This window comes from Chlamydotis macqueenii, chromosome 1, assembly GCF_036417535.1.
Source record: "Chlamydotis macqueenii isolate bChlMac1 chromosome 1, bChlMac1.mat, whole genome shotgun sequence".
Lineage (NCBI taxonomy): Eukaryota > Metazoa > Chordata > Aves > Otidiformes > Otididae > Chlamydotis > Chlamydotis macqueenii.
The window spans coordinates 92,061,544-92,079,271 of NC_141556.1; positions in this window are offsets into that span (position 1 = coordinate 92,061,544).

A 17,728-nucleotide genomic window follows, 5' to 3' on the forward strand; every position below is an offset into this window, starting at 1 on the left:
CGGGCCCAGTCGGCTGCCTGGCGAGAGGCCAGAGGGTGAGGCCTGCAAGGCCCATGAGGCCTGCGCCTCCCCCTCTGCGCCTCTGCCCCCACTCAGCTTCTTCACATCTTCTCTCCTCTCTTTTTTTTTTTTTTTTTTTTTTCTGTTTTCCCCTTCTTAAATACGTTATCGCAGAGGCGTTATCACGGAACATTCTGCTACCAATCAGCTCGGCCTTGGCCACCAGCGGGTCCGCCCCAGGCCCGGCTGAGTCCACTGAACAAAGGGGAGCGACTTCTAGCAGTTTCCTGCAGAAGCTGCCACCTTAGGCCCCCCTCACTATACAAAACCAGGACATCAAACCATATGGTAAGGCAGGGGTCACAACAGCAAGCAACCCCCTCCAGACTCTTCATGAACAGCCAGCAGCCCTTCCTAAGCCCACCTGCAGGGAGGTGAAGCTTCATTGCTGGCTGGCAGACACAACTGCAACTCTATGAAGGTCAGCCTTATTTATTTATTTATTTATTTATTTATATCCTTCAGTGCAAGGGTGAACAGTGAAATTGCCCTCACAAGGAAAAAAAAAATACTATTAATGCACAACTGTTTACAACAGTGGCAAAGGAAAGGCAAGATCCACAGCTGGAGATTTGTGGCTCAATGCTCAGGTTACAGTGCAGTTCCCAAAACCAGATTTCAGAAATGCATGTTTAAAGCCTCACATTTGCATATTTTAGAGGGTGGAAAATTGAACATAACTTTAAAAAAAAAAAACAACCAGGAACCTCCAAGTTTTTTCAGGCCACTTTCTTATAAAACTAGGAAAGCCTCCTTGTGGCAAAATCAACATGATTAATCCCCATTTCCAATGAAAATGTGCACAGTTCAAGTAATTTTCATCAAAATGTGACTTTTGCTAAGTGCTGATAAAAAATTAAATTATAGTGGAATTTCATTAAAAGTAGCTTACTTTTGCAGCAGGGCTGCAGACCTAATGTTCCCAATGGATACCCATGGGATGCAGAACTGTTGTGAACAGTAGCTCAGTGATTTCAGAGGCCCGGACAGATTTATGAAACGCTTTAAGGCCAGGTCCATGGGGGCAATTCTGTGTCTCTAAATGGCTCTGTTTCAAAGGAGGCAAAGCATTTACGCAGCTCCTCAGAGCTGAGCCCCAGTCCCTTTTGAAAGCAGGATGTAGCTTCTTTCAAAGCATTGCCTTGCTTGTCAAGAACCTGCTTTCCTGCAATTTTCCTTGGCTGACCCATTCGCTGGTGGGTCTGTGCACTGAAACCCAAGTCTGAAGCACAATAGGAGACTGACATATCGTTTCACATAAGGAACAAAAAATGTGATTTCCTTCAGGAGACACAGGAGGAGGCCCTTACAGAGCTGTATGGAGATGGACCAGAAGAATACTGCCATCATTGTTCCTATTGCACAACTTTTTGAGTATCAGAGCTATACCCCATGGTCCTGGTGAAATGGGGCCAACTGCCATCAGGCACCCGTCCTGCTTCTGTGACTCATCCTGTCCCTGTGCTGAAGTTCACTGGCCCAAACTGGCAGTTTGGTGTTTTTGCTGGAAATCACATTTCTGGCTTCACAGTTGCAAAAATCTCAAAGCAGCACCAAATATGACATTTAGCCCCCTTACTTACCATGCTCACTTAGCAAGAGAAAGCATCTGAAATGCTGCTGAGTATGACACCATGTCCTGGAGGGGGCACAGAGTGTGGTCAAGATGCTCCAAGGCCTTGGCATAGGAGCTTCTGTTAGTAATCATCGTTACTGATGGCATCTCTGCGACGCTTGCACAGGCGCTATGCAATACATCTTGTGGACCAAGTAATTATATTAGGAGCGAGGGAAGCCATAAATATCATTAAGCCAAAGAATTTAAAGTTTCTGTGAAAACTCAGCTGTGCCAGACAAAGCTCTCTGCTAGCAAATTGCAGGCAGCAACGATTTAGCACTTCTTTCACACTTAGTGGCGCAGGGGCCATCCTCGTAGCGCAGCACTGATGAACCTCACACTGATACCATGGCCGAGCCTCTACCCAGTTTTAAATTCGCAGGCTGTGTGCCACGGGGTTTTCATGCCACGCTGGCACAGCGTGCTGGCCCAAGTCAGAAGTGGTGCATGGTACAGCACCAGCAGTATTACTGACCGCAATCCCATCTATCTCATCTTGTCGCATTAAAATAAGCAAGCGAAGAAGCCAGCTGTTCAGACAAGTTCTATTTTCCATAAAGCCATGCTGCCCATCATCAATTAGCCTGATGAATGGGAGAGAGCCAGCTGTCTGGAGGAGACACAAAAGAAAGCAATCAAAGGAAAGAAAGCAAACAAACAAACAAACAAACAAGCAGACAACAGGAGGCCAACTTCCCCAGACAACAACCTTTTTCTTTTCTTGCGTGATTTTGGAGGCCTGCAGCACTGAGGGAAGCACTGACTTACAAAAGCAACTTGCCTCCACTGCAGATGAGTGCCAACGTTGCAGACAAACCCCAAGATTTCTCATTTCCTGCCTGAACCCCAGGAAAGCCATGGTATTCCAGCACATTTCTAGGATTGTACCTGGACCAGAGAGCGTGAGGATGCTCATCACACAGCAGTGCAGCCCCCTTGGTGCTGGTGGGACCAGCCAGGCCATGCTGCCACCAGGCCATGAAAGCTAACAAGCGATAGCTCTCACAGTCCCCACTGCAGCAGGCGTTGCTATTACAGTGAGGACAAAAGAGATTATTTTAAAGGCTAATTGGAAGGAGCAGCTCTCTCACCTATCCTCTGAAAGAAGCATAAACGAGCATGCCGCTGACCTGCAGTCAGCTGCATGTGTCTGCAAATGCATTTCTATTTCCCAGCTAGCAGCTGCAGAGTGGGAGGCAACTCCTCCTGCATCCCCCGCGGTGGAAATAAGCCATATGGAGAATGCTCTGCTGTTTCGGGGAGCAGAGGGGAAGAAAGAGGGGAGAAACATCTGCAAGCTCATGTTTTTAGTGATGGGAGGAGAAGGAAAGTTACTCAGCCCAATACATCCTCATCCTCTCAAATTTAAGACCTGCATACCCTCTACTACAAAGCAGTGGGCTTTGCGGTGTTGTACCTCTGTGCCCACCCCAGCTCCCAGCAGAGCGCAGGGCTGCAGTCCGGCTGCTCCACCAACTCACCTGTGCCGGTGGGAGCCAAACCTGCCCCAGGGATCTGGACAGCGGTTGCTTTGCCTTTGCCTAAGTCGCAGCCTTAAGATACAGACCAAGCTGGCAAGACGTCTCCGGAGTTTGCAGCCCCAACTTGTGCTCTCTTGGGTCTTGAAATTCCTTCAGAGCCTCACAGAACAAAAGTTGTTCCCACGTCTCTGCTAATTCAGTCATACAGATGACCCCTGAAAACTTTTGGCAGCATGTACCCAAGACCTCTATTTGAGTCCTGCCTGGAGAGGCTTACTAAGCCCATACTGATTGCTGCTCAGAGGCAGCTTTGCTCAAACTTTCAGAAAGCGATCAGTGCCTTGGAGGAAGGATTTGCCAGCTCTCCAACATTGGTCAAACTGGCAGGTCTGTCAGTCTGACCTTGGTGCCGGGGAAGGTTATGGAGCAGATCATCTTGAGTGCCATCAAGCAGCAGGTACAGGACAACCAAGTCATCAGGCCCAGCCAGCATGGGTTTATCGAAGGCAGGTCCTGCTTGACCGGCCTGATCTCCTTCTATGACAAGGTGACCTGCTTAGTGGATTAGAGAAAGGCTGTGGATGTTGTCTACTTAGACTTCAGTAAAGGCGCTGACACCGTTTCCCACAGCATTCTCCTGGAGAAACTGGCTACTCATGGCTTAGACAGGTGTACTCTTTGCTGGCCAGACCCAAAGAGTGGCAGTGAATGGAGTGAATGGCAGTGAATGGAAATCCAGTTGGCAGCCGGTCACAGGTGGTGTTCCCCAGGGCTCAGTGTTGGAGCCAGTTCTGTTTAACATCTTTATTGATGATCTGGATGAGGCTATTGAGTGCACCCTCAGTGAGTTTGCAGAAGATACCAAGTTGGGTGGGAGTGTTGATCTTGAGCTTGAGGGCAGAAATGCTCTACAGAGGGATCTGGACAGGCTGGATCGATGGGCTGAGGCCAATTGTGTGAGGTTCAACAAGGCCAAGTGCTGGATCCTGCACCTGGGTCACAACAACCCCATAAAACGCTACAGGCTTGGGGAAGAGTAGCTGGAAAGCTGCCTGGTGGAAAAGATCCTGGAGGTGTTAGCTGACAACCAACCGAGTATGAGCTGGCAGCGTGCCCATGTGACCAAGAAGGTCAATGACATTCTGGCTTGTGTCAGAAATAGTGTGGTCAGCAGGAGTAGGGAAGTAATCGTGCCCCTGTACTCAGCACTGGTGAGGCTGCATCTCGAATACTGTGTTCAATTTTGGGCCCCTCAGTGCAGAAAGACATTGATGTGCCAGAGCGCATCCAAAGAAGAGTAACGAAGCTGAGGAAGGGTCTGGAGCACAAGTCTTCTGAGGAGGGAACTGAGATTGTTTAGTCTGGAGAGAAGGAGGCTGAGGGGAGACCTTACCGCTCTCTACAGCTACGTGAAAGGAGGTTGTAGCGAGGTGGGTGTTGGTCTCTTCTCCCAGGTAACAAGCAATAGGACAAGAGGACATGGCCTCAAGTTGTGCCAGGGGAGGTTTAGGTTGGACTTTAGGAAAAAATTCTTCACTGAAAGACTTGTCAAGCATTGGAACAGGCTGCCCAGGGAGGTGGTTGAGTTACTATCCCTGAGAGTATTTTAAAGATGTGTAGATGTGGTTCTTAGGGACATGGTTTAGTAGTGGACATGGCAGTGCTAGGTTAACGGTTTGACTTGATGATCTTAAAGGTCTTTTCCAATCTAAATGATTCTATGAAATTATATTTCTTCCTCACTTCACCTCTCAACCTATGTCTCCTCTGATGCATTCACCTCCTCGTCTTGCCCCACAAGCTGCAGGACAGGCAGGGCAAAGCATGGGTCAGTTTGGGGTGCCTGGGCACAGCAATGACAGGGAGGAGGTCCCTTGGCCCTGCCAGCACGTGCAGCTCTTGACGCTCACACTGCTCACTGCCTCCTTTCCCCAGGTTAACAGCATGCCGAAACTTCCCCTGCCCTTAAATTTTTTTCTTCTGCCTGCTCAAACATCTTTTAAAGCTGAGCAGGCTGCCTCCAAGGAGATTTACCATCCAGCACAATGAGGTCAATAGCTTGACTTCACAGCTGCTTGTGGCTTTCAGGATGCTTTGTGGCCTTTGCAAGTGCGGTGGTGCAACAGCTCAGGGCCATGGGTCTAGTTGCCCCTTGGCTCAGAACTGCATTAGCAACCTGAGCTGACCATAAATACAAGCTGCTGAGTTTAAGATCTCATGTGCAAAAGGAACTTTAAGGCATTTTAATCCTGTTTCCCCCACTTCCCATAGGTTTTAGATGACGCCTACCTGAATCTATATATCTTCCCACCCACCTCTTTTCATCAGACCTTTCTTTGGTCCATTTGCAATCTGCTTACATGGCTTTTGGGAAGATATTTTAGTGACTGTGTTTCATCACAGTGCCCAGGCTTATTTGGGTTTATGTCTTTGGACAGCCTCCAAAGGACTTTATCCAAGGGCCTTAATTAGCCATCATTAATAAAGTGTATAAACAGCTGCTTAGGAGAAAAACAGATAATTAAACCAAGTATTTTAACAAGGCCACTAGCCTGCAATTATATGTGAAACAGAAAAATGTTACCAGACCATCCTGCACCAGCCTCGGGTGATGTTTGAAAAAAATGCCAAGGAAATTTAGGTGCTGGCGTCCTCCGAAGCTCCCAGCAGTGATGCTGGCACTGCAGAGCCGCTGCACTCCTTGCTGTCCTCTGCACCTTCTCTCTTGAGTGTCTGGGAGTTAGGATGTCTGCAGGGACCTGAGGGTGGCAAGCACACATATGTCACCTACAGGCATGGTTCATAAGCCATTTGTCCAAAAAATATGACTATATGAACATGCTCCTGAGTGGACTTTTTGGGAAAGGCCACCCAGAAGCATTTCTCCTTTTGTGTCTGCACTTTAAGTGTCCTCTAGCCAAAACAGCTGTAGACCTATATGGCCAAACTTTAGCAGAGATATTAGCTTGATGTGCACATTGAACCCAGAGCTTTAATTCTCCAGTTGTCCACATGATGTATGTGCTGGCTGGACGTCTGGTGAGAGCCAACAGGCTTCTGTTCTAGCGAAAAAAAACTAACAAGGCAGCAGCAAGGCACCATGAGCTCCAGCCCAAGGGGCAGCTTCCACCTTGGGCCAACTGCTGTAGCAAAGTCCAGCCCCACATCCAGGCCTATTCCAGATGGGACCAAAGCGTCAGCACCTCTTACTGACTGCAAAAGGAATGGCTCAACAGCTGCTGCAGGGAGGTTTAATCCCATCTTCCCTCTTTGGAAGAGTCTCTCCTGAACCTAATATGCAGATATCCCCCCTCTCCCTCCCTGCAGCCAGACCCTAACACAGTCTGTCTAGCCTGGTGTGTTTTAGGAGGAGGTTTGGTGACGGTGTTTTGCCATACCAGATGTATCACGTGTCCCAGCTCTAAGGGCTTTCAGTAAAAGTGGGTATGACCCATCTTTGAATATGCAATTTGATGGACAGGTCAGATGGACATTTCCACAGCCCCTTCCCTCCCATACTTGCCTCTTGTGTCATCTCCTTTCTTCTTTTCCCCAAATTCTCCCTCCTTTCAATATCAAGCCATCTCTACCCCCACGCATTTTTGTCTTCTTTTCCCTGATGGAGGTTTCCTGTCTCCTCACAGTCCTCCCCAGCTCCCTCCTCTGGCCAAGTCACCCCAGCACTTGTTATGCCCCTCTAGGCCACACTGGTCCCATGAGGAACATCATCACAAGCACCTCAGCATGTCTCTCCCCTGACAGCTTCATCTACCTGCCTGTTTGCTCCTTTTCCACTTGTCGTGCTTGATTGATGCCTTTAAAGAGGCAGCCTCACAACCTACATCCTTCTTCACCTTCTCCTCTTGCCCCATCCCTAGACTCCCATCACTCCCTGGCCTTTCCTTTCAGAAAAAGAGCACAACAGTGAGGGGATTTCAAAATCTCAGCCATGTTTGTGCAAGTGGGAAGATTCACATGGACTTTAGCAGATCATGGGCAAAACCCTTGGCTGCTCATGCTGAAGGAGCAAGTAAGCAAGATCCCATTCCAGAAAAACACCTAAGCACCCATTTGACTTTGAGTACATGAGTGATCCCAAAGGAGACATTGGCAGTCTTAAATTTTTGTTAAAGTGCATTAGTAGCTCAGTAGGGACTGAAACCAGCACCACCTGGACCTCACAGCTCACAGGGAGATGGAAACCTTGGCAAGAAAAGGCAGCTGTCATGAGGTAACCTACCCTCATCTGGTGACACCATTGCAGCCTGGGGAAGGACTCTAGCCAAGCCTTTTCTGTCTCACCTCCTATATAACAACAGAAGAGTCAGCACTGTAACAGAAATTTGGTACAAACACAGCGTGACTGGAAATGTTTGTAAGCACAAGAAGGAGAGTTGCAAGAAAGGCCTGAACTCTTAATGAAGGACACTGTTCCCCATGGTCACACGGAGGGGTGCATTGGTCATACCATGACCAAAAGACTGCTAAGACTGCAAGACAGACAACTTACCAGCAGAAGACCCAGCATCCAAACACCAAGATGATGGCAAGAAGGCTGCAGCGTATCGCATGTACCATTCCCTTTCCTGTTGGCCTGACAGAAGAATAGAGTTTGGTCTTATAATTCAAACATGTGGTCCAAACAGGGAAAATCAGACATCAGGCAGCAGCTGGGGGAGGGAAGCTGCAGCCAGCCAAATCCTCAGGTGCAGGACCAGCCCCTAGCAGCTGCTGACTGCTAAGGGAGTCATCCCTCAGCATCCATCCAAAATTTATTTCATTATTGACAGTCAAGAGAAATCCACGTGGCATGGTAAGGACTTGATAGCCACTGTCCCTTCTCACATTGCACACAAGTGGTCCTGGTTAGATCACCTGAACCCATGCATCTTGGTGCTTCTTAGTCCGTGAGTGTGTAACATCAGCCTCCTAAAGATTTGGTTTAAAAATCATCTTCCCTTTCCATGAGATCCCACAATGAGTTTTGTTATACTTTTTCCTACATTCTTATTATCCTTTGAATTTTTTTTACTAAGCCCCTAAAACTCAGACGTTCATTAATATTTGTTTGTCTGCTAGAAGCAAAACCCTACATACCAGAAATACACTGTTTAAAATAATCAAATATCTACAGGCATAGAGGAATTTCTACCTGAAAGACTCAAATGGAAGGGGTTTTTTTTTGTCATTTATGTATGTTCCCTAATTCAGTACTGGTAGTTTGTGTTGAGAGATATTAAATGCTCTTTGTACAAAGTACTCAACTACTTCACAGTTCTGAATCTCTTAACTGAAAAGAAAATACAAATCCACAAGTCTTAACTAGAAAGTACAAACTGCTAGTGCACCTTACCTGCTACTGTTTTTTCAAAGGAGAAGAAAATAATTAAAATTGAGTAGTATCTGTCTTCTTATTGATGGATACGAACAGTACCTACCATTCTTACATTTTATATCTATCTTCATCAGATACAACTTCTGTGGTTTCTAGAAGTTCATGGTGAAATGTCCAAAGTAATGTCTCCCCTTTGAAGTCCATGTCAGCAAATGACTTGAGATCGTCCTTCAGTCCAAGGAACCAAAGTGTGTATTTCCTCAACTGCAAATGTCCTTACTGTTGCAAGTGCTTGAAATACTTCAACTTTCCCTCTAATACGCTGAAATACTTTCAGAATCTGGAGGGAACAGAATCTGGAGCAAGAACTTTTATGGAAATATCTTGTACCCCAAGGAAGGCTGAGGCAAGGAGTTAATTGCACAAATATTGCACGACGGTTGGCTCATGCTGACGAGCGCTGACCCATTGAGGCAACAGCAGCTGGCGAGCAAGGCGAGTAACAGCGGTTTGGTTCTCTCCAATCCCTCCCAGAATGAGAGTTTCCATTGTGGGGAAAAATAAGGGGGGAAAAGTGAAAAAAGAAAGGAAAAAAGCCCCATCCAAGAAGTAAAACACTGAGGATATAGCCCGCCTCTTGCTCTGGCGCAGCGCAGGGACCCATGCTTTAGCTCTGGTGAGACAGCCCCAGACGGGGCTGCAGGACAGCCTCTCAGTCCAGCTGTAGCCCAGGTCTCCTGCCTTGACAGCACAGCAGAGCGCTGCCATGAAAGCTCTGTCACCGCTGCGTGCCAACACCACTGCACATTGAGAGGTAGCTCTGATCCCCTTCCCAGAAGGTGTAATGGAACAGACTCACACACAGATGTCTGTAATGAGGGACTGAGAAGATTAATATTCTGCACTGAAAGAGATAATGTCAGAAATAAAAACTAGTTCTCCTCTCTCACTGCATTTGGTGTCTCGTCTTACTTTTTTGGAGGTATTTATAATTAATCAATGCTAAAGCTTATTTCTGCATACCTGAAAGCTTCCTTCCACTGACTAATACGTAAATGTGAAGCTCCTTGGTGCAAATACACTATCGCTAGCCCACATCTTACTTGGAGCCATAACATATGCACTAGGCAAGGGGGCAGGCACTGACCCCACGTGAGCAGCAAGAGGAATTCGGTGAACTGAGTTGCTGTTGGCCCAGAGTTTGCTTCGGAAACATTAATAGCAGCAACATGATTATTTTCTGTCTTTTGCTGTCAGCACTGTTACATCCACATATTAAACTGGAGAAAGAATGGGCTCTCAAATTTTCCTGAGGTTACAGACTGATTGCAATTAATGTGAAGATGACCTTTCCAAAGCAAAAACACCCCAAGACAGCTGGCTCAGCTGATCAGAGGTAGTCCCTGGAGAAAGATGATCCCCTGAGACCGGACCACCTGAGAGGTGACAGCCCGCGCTGCATTGCAGAGAGCTGGCAAGTCCATGGGGGAGTGTGCTGCAGGAGGAGTCTGGGTCCAGACCAGAGATTGCCCAGAGTTACAGTGCAGAGACCGCGCCTGTTCTCCTGGCCATCTCTATACAACCAAAGGCCTTCACAGGGAGAACTCAAGGCTAAAATTTCAGTAGTTTAAAGTGAACTAGCAACTATATACTTCATAACAGCTACCAAAATGCACTTTATTTGTGGACTTATTTCTAGAACCTAAGAGAGAAGTTTAGCAATCTCCCTTGGGTGTTCATGTTTGAATCTTTCTGGACAGAGATGGAAGATGGGCCTCACAACTTTACATCTTTGCTCTGGGCAGTGCCATCTTACAATCCAATAACAGAATAATCAGGGCCAAGAACAGAGCCAGGTCAGTGATAAAAGTATGAATAATTTAACTGCTGCTGCCTTATGCCTTATGATCAGAGCTGCTAGACAGCAACTGGCTTTTTACTGATTAGTTTAACAAACAGCGCTTGACTTAATATCATTTTGTGTCTCTCCTACGCTGAAGGTGAAAACACGTAGAAATAGCATTTTTATTTCCTTATTTCTGCCTTTTGGAGTGAAAGTGTAACCACTGCACTCCAGCGGAGGGGTTGAAATTGGAATTGGGACTGCCTCTGGAGCTGATGGGACGTGGGACGGAGGGCACATTCTCCCTCCAATGCAAAGTGCAGGATTCAGGTGAACTGACTGAGCCAAGCTAAAAGCTGAAGGGCAACTTGGAGTTTCCCTTCAAAACCTCATGGTCAAGGGAGGGCTGGCTGATATGCAGGCTGCTGGGGAAGGCGAGGAGGACAAGCCTGTGGGTTGATCAGCACGTGAGGTGCTCTTCATGTTACAGAGACCAAAGCAGGAATATGCACGATGGCAGTGAAGAAAGACCCCCGCATTCTGTAATCCAGCAATGGTCACAGAATCATAGAATCTTAAGGTTGGAAGAGACCTCCAAGATCATCAAGTTCAACCATCAACCTAACACCAGCATGCCTACTAAATCATGTTCCCAGGAATGCAGACCTTGTGTGGGGTCGGCCCCATCCATGGTGGGTGTGGGGCCACACTCGGTGCAGCTAGGGGTGCTCAGTCCCCCAGGGGATCCCAGTTTAGAGCCATGGGCTACGGTTTTGCTCTCTGGTATCTAGTGTCCCAGCGGGACTGGGCAGGGGTGCTGTTCCACGGGCAGGAGGGATGGGGAGGACAAGTTGCTCCAGTGCCACCAGCTGCTTTTGGACACGTCCAGCCTCATCATTGACAGGAGGGATTGCCCCAAAGTCAAACACAAGTGCACACTGAAACTCCTGATTTCTGTCTCTCAGAGGCTTGGTTTAACAAAAATAAATAAATTAACCTGACGCTTCAGAACACTTGTGCAACTGCAAGTGCCCTGCAGATGATTCTGATGAAACTGTTATTTGCTCCTTCAGGAAAAACCACTTAATGCAAGGTTTTAAAACCTGAGCAGCATGCAAATAGTGGTGAGATAGGAAGATGCAGTTCTGAATGACACCTTAAACTGCTCCTTGTCTTCTAGTGCACTTGGGGGATACAGAGTAGAAAACCAGGGAGGCAGCAGCAGGTCTCACCATTTTGTGTCCCGGCAGACACAGAGGTTTATACTGAAAAGTTCACAAGAAACCATAGGTCAAGCAGAGTTCACCGAGTCAGGTAGATGAGTAGGACTCAGGGCAGGTGTTTGAGGGGGTGCAGGAGAGAAAGGGGAGCTCTGCGAGGAGGTTTGACTTCAAGGCAGACGGGAAGCAAAGAAAGATTTCAGTTCACAGCCAAGGAAATGCATAAATGCTACATCCACCCCAGCAATTTTCACTTGAGATTATTTCATGGTGTGCCTGTATATAGCAGCTGAAGTACCTCTGAAAGCTATAATGAAGAGTACTGGAACGCAGTCTAATTTCTTGGCTCACTGTTCGGGTTATAATTTTGTCGGTCTTGCCTTAGCTCAGTGTTCTCGGTGCTTTTAAGTAAAAATGGTTCAGATGTTTTTAGCTTCATTGCTCTTTCAAGGAAATACGGCTCCTGCAATCATACCTTCTCTCCAGTCTTTAGCAAAGATTTTTGAGCCCAGTGACCCAAGCCTGATGGAGGGAGCAGCAGCAAATCTAAAGAAGGTGACATTACTCCAAGCCCCATGCCAACTAGGAACACAGAGAGGAGAAAGACAGCAGACCAGGCTCTGCTGCTACCTGCTCTCCCCGGGGTGCTGCTGTGCTTGCTTGGGACAACTCTCCCATGCAGCCAGGGAGCAAGAGGAGCAGCCGCGGTTACAGGGGTGGGAGGAAGGCAGAGGTCTCAAACCCATGGGAGGGCAGGCCCTACTCCTCCCACTGTTCCTGGAACAACTTATTTCTGAAAAAAAAAAAAAAAAAAGTGGAAATGAGATCTTCTGCTGTCTTTCTTAAAATAGAAACTAAATCTCTTGAGGCATTCTTGCCCTACTCATGGGTCATTCTGGCTCAGGGCTAGAAAGTAAAAATTTGGCAGAGGCAACATTCCTGCATGAGGCTTAAGTGCTTGGTGTATGTTGTGGGATACATGGGCATCTTGGCCAGAGGTAATTAGGACACTCCAAGTCCATGTAGGAGGCATGGTATCTTCCTGCATCCTTCCCAGTGACACGGACATCTGCCAGTCAGTCACACCGCAGTCTGGAAAGGAGAGGTGGCCAGAGCCGCTGCCTGGTGAAAACGCCCTGTGGGCTGGCAGCACTGTGCCACCCGAAGCGAGAGGTAACTCTAGGTGGGCACTGGGGACGGACACCAGTCAGTGAGAGGAGAGACCCACAAACACCCCTTTCAGCTTGCCTGCATGCACGTGTGTGTGCACGCAGACTCTTACCTCAGACAGGAAAAGAGGATTAAAAATTTCTGCTAGCTGTGAGATGAGCGTATGTCACTGTGACCAATGATGAGAGAAACCGAGAGGTCAGAAACCCAGCACAGACATCCCAGAGCCGTGGGCACCAGACAGCTGAGTTTGAGCAGGAATCCCAGGTGTAGGACAGAAAGCATCAGCACTGTTAGTGACAATGCCAAGACCTCAAAAGCCCTTTAGGATGGAGGGGGTACGAGGGAAGAAGAGGGACAAAGGCACCACAGAAAGAGCTGACGTTGCAGCAGACCTTTGCTAAGGAGGGATCCTGTTTGCTGAGGATCCTCAGGCTGAGATGGAGGGGAGGAATGGGAGAAGGAAGAACACTGACTTGATGTGCTGGTTCTGGCTGGGATGGAGCTAATTTTCTTCCCAGTAGCTGCTGTGTTTTGGATTTAGTATGAGATTTGATATGTGAAGAACATTGGTAATACAGTGATGTTATTAGTTGTTGCTAAGAGATCAAGGACTTTTTCGGCTTCCCAGGCTTTACTAATGTGCAGGTGCAGGAGGCTGGGAGGGGTATAGCCAGAACAGCTGACCCAAACTGGCCAAAGGAAGCATTCCATACCATAGATGTCATGCTCAGTATATAAGGGGGGATTGGCCAGTGGGCAGCTCTCTTGCTCTCTCTCTTTCTTGATTGTTCTGAGATCACACTCAGTTCCATTCTGTGATCAGGACAGCCTGTTTCAATCACTGGGTCATCAGGTGGTGAGAAATTGTTCATCTTTCATTTTGTATGTTTTATTATCCCTATATTTTATTATTTTACTATCATTATTTATATGTATGTTATTATTATCTCTTCCTTTGCTGTCCTAGTCTACCTGTCTTTATCTCAACCCATGAGTTTTCCTTTTGTTACAATTCTCTCCTCCATGCCCCTCAGGGAGGGGGAGGGTGAGCAAGCAAGCTGCGTGGTACTTGGTTGCTGACTGGGGTTAAACCGCAAGACTTGAGGAGCAAATGTAGCTTTAGCATTTGGGTTTGGCTCATAGAGCCCCTCTTCCAGTTCAAACTGAGCAACTGTTCCCATAACCAGGCCTGCCTCCAGTGGGGCTTTGCTCCCTTCCAGTGACAGACAACTGTCCCATGCAGAAGGGGCAGTCACACTATCCAAGGAAAACTCACATACCCCTCCCTGCCCCCAGATGCAGCTGTGGCAGGTGCTTAGCAATAACCAGGCTTTCTGAGATTTAGGGCCACTTCGATAAATGACTCGACAGCCCCAGCTACTGAAAGGCTGGGCCTCACGAGAGGGCGCAGCGAGAGCCCCAGCAGCATAGTCCATCACCCACCAGACAGGTTCATTTTCCAAAGTGGGAGGGAGGGACAGAGGCAAGGACAGCCCTGCGGCTGCACAGCTTCTTTGCATGAAAATGTGAACGGGTTTCCCTGGAGAGCAGAATGACAGTTTTGAACACCGATGCCTTTTTCTCACACATGCACTGGGCCTCCAGAATTTTGTATCTCCTGGAACTGCTCCACCAGCCCCTTGGGCACCCTGCGCATGGTGCAGCACCAAGCTCAGGGGCAAGACACCACGAGGTGAGGTACAGCAGTGTGATCTCCTAGTCCCACCGACAGCCCTTCCTCTGTCAGGCCTTCCTGCAGAAGTCACCCTCCTCATTTCTACAAGCCCCATCTCCTCTCCTCACAAGCAGCACCGATTGCTCCAGACTGGATGCAGAAGAAAACTATGCACAGCAGGATCTGTCCTTTCTCAGACATGCTGCAAAACATGTGTTCTAACACAACCAAAATTTAATGAAAGGAAAACAGGATCAAACCAGTAATTTGGGGGAGGGGTTTGGCAGGATCCCATCAGCTTTATGGGATGCAGAGCCTGAAGTCCCAATTCTGCCTAACAGAGAGAGCTCCTCTACCTGAGATTACACCTTAGATGAAGAAGAAGGACTTGGACCTGAAAGTCCCAGCCTAACACCTAACTGCTGGGTGAGAAAAAGAGTTGTTATGCTACCACCTACCCTGGTAGTAATATTACTTCACTCTATAAAATCTGTCGCGGATGCAATTTACACGACAAACGTTCCCCGTGGGCTAAGCTCACGTTGCTGTGTACTGTGCAGGTTCGGGAGGCACCACCTCTTTCCAGATTGCTGGAAGAGGGAACAGGGAAGGTAAAGGCTGAGGAGAAGGGAGTCAGTATCAACAGGATCTGAATCTCCTGTGAATCTTATTTGCTGAGCTGTGGTAGCTTCCTCCTGCTGCTCCAAGGAGTCTGTACTGGTTCTGCAAGCTGCTGTGCATACATTATCCTGAAGCTACTTGAGTTCCTGTTTGGTCGCCACTGCAAAAACAAGTGAGTTTTGTGAAAAATTTAAAGTGACTGAGACTGAATATACAAGGCATGTCCTGCTTAGAAGGTATGGATATGAACTCAAGTTTCATCAGAAGTTTGCAGGTTGTGCCAGCTGGAAAAGCTTTGTTTACTTTACATCCAGCAGGCAAGGTTATTTGTATTGCAGCATAGGATAATTCAGGTTGGAAAGGGTCCTCCAGAGGTGTCTCATCTAGCATCCTGCTCCAAACAGGGTCAACCATGAGGTCAGATTAGGGCTTTCTCCAGTCAGGTCTTGAAAACCTCCACGGATGCAGAGTATTTTAACAATACTTATGGTCAGGGGGCATGCTGGCTTGCAGGATGAGTGATGGAAAGTTTGTTCCACATAGGTGGCACATATTAGATACCGCACCTCAAACCCTGGCTGTACTGACAGCAACCGTGGCCTGAAAGTACAACAACTAACAGTTGCAAACAATCCTTTAAAGCCGCAGGGCTGCAGAGGACCCAGCAAGGAGGAGAGCGAGGAGCTTGGGAAGGAGCAGTAGTGGGAAAGGACAAAATAGCTGGGTGGAGCTGCCAGAGGTTTGGCAACTGGATAGGAGGCTGAGAGTATGGCTAGAAACTCAAGAAAGAAACATGAGCACAGGCTGGAGAGAGCGATGCAAGATAACGGGAGTGCACAAACACTCTCTGGACAAACTTAGCACAGAGGAACATTGGGACTGATGGGCAAGGAGATGGGGGAAAGTTAGGGGGTAGTACTGAGACTTATTCAAGTTTTTTGAAATCTTTATCAAAGGGCTTTGGAGACACATAGAACTGAAAAGAAGAACTGGGGGAGTCGGTGTTGGAGGTGAGGACAGAGAAACAGGCTGGAGGGGATCCAGAGAAAGGGGATCAGGTTTGGGACTGATGGTCTCTCTTAACTTTCTGCACATGGAGGCAGAAAGCCTGTCATGGAGCTGGAGATCCACGAGTTTGATCAGTCTTTGCTGTTAGGATATACCTGTGAAACCTGCTGCCACAGCCTCTCATTCTGGGGTTCCCACAATTTACTACTCTGCCATGCTCCAGTGACACCATTTTGTCACAGCCAAGGGCTGCAACCTGTCCAATGTTTAACTCAGGCCAGTATACAGCAGATACTTGATTTTGGGGTAGGAGGAAGGAGAAGGGTTTATGAGAGAGGCATTGCACTAAGCACTATATTAAAGAAGTGGTACTGTTAAGAAAAAAAATCCTGCAAATATCACAATCAAGATTGCCTATGCAATTTTAATTCAGCTCTGCCTCTGTGTGTGGTACAATATAATCTAAATTAAATGATCATATGGATTATTATCTTGCTCCACAAGACCTCTGCCGCAGAGCAAATAGAAGAAAGTCATTAAGACTCTACCCTAAAGAGCTTCCACTCTCAGGAAAACCAGACAAGAGGATGTGAAGGAGGTGGGTAGGGAGCACTGGTGAGCACAAGTACAAACAGAGCAGCAATGTTCACAACTAGATTTCTTTTTATTCTCGAGTCAGAGTAATATTAGGAAAAGAGATAAAAATAATTAAAGCTAGCAACAAGTTTCACAGGCTTCTCCTGTCCATCTGTCTCATTAATCTGAGCAGGTTGATGAGGGCAGGTTGCTGCAAGACCTCTCAGGGTCTGAGGAGGGTAAAGGGCTGGGGCATTCACAACAGGCGCCTTTGGGGTAGTGGGGGTAACACAGATTAAGGGGTGAGGAGGCTCCTGGGAAAGGCAGTGCCAGGGGCTCCAGTGGCACACAAAGCAAAGTGACAGGGAAGGTTTCGACACTGGAAGATGAAGATGTGAATCAGAACAATGGTGCTTTTGTGGGTAAAGCACTGGATTCCCCCTGCTGAATCCCCCCAAGCTCAGAGGAGGGGAGCAGGTGCAAGGTAATGTCTCTTTATCAATCCATGGTTGGCCGTGACATCGAACAGAGGACATCACTAAAGTGTGTTGCAGTGGTGCCTGCGGCCCTAGAGTCCTAGAGCTGATGTGAACACCTCGCTGGTCACAATCCTTTGGGAATAGCCTACAAAACAAACTGCGTTCTTAAAAAACACTAAAATGAAGCTAAAATGCCCCCAGCTCTTTCTGTCTCTCCAGCCTCACTGCGAGCACTCGTGCACACCGGCCGTTCGTACCCAGCCCGTGACTCCCACAGCCCTCGCTAGACAGAGCAAGCATCATTGTGTGTGCTTTCCCCTCCAGTTTTAATGACACTAGCGTGGGTGTGTTGGACTTTTTCCAAGCTCACAGCTAAAAAGCCTCTGCTGGGGATGGGTGGGAGGGCTTTCCCCACCTGCCTTGCCCACTTCAGGCACTCCAGGTTTTCCCTGGAGGTGAGCAGTATAGAATGGACAACAGTAGAAGTTAAACTGTACACATGTAATACAAGCATGGTAAATGTAGTCTGTGTCACACTGGTTTGGAGCTCATAAGGGGACAAGGGGGCTGTAGAGCCCTTCATGGGTCATTTGGTCTTTAGCCTGGCAGCTATCTCCTCCACCAAGGACACCTGAGAAT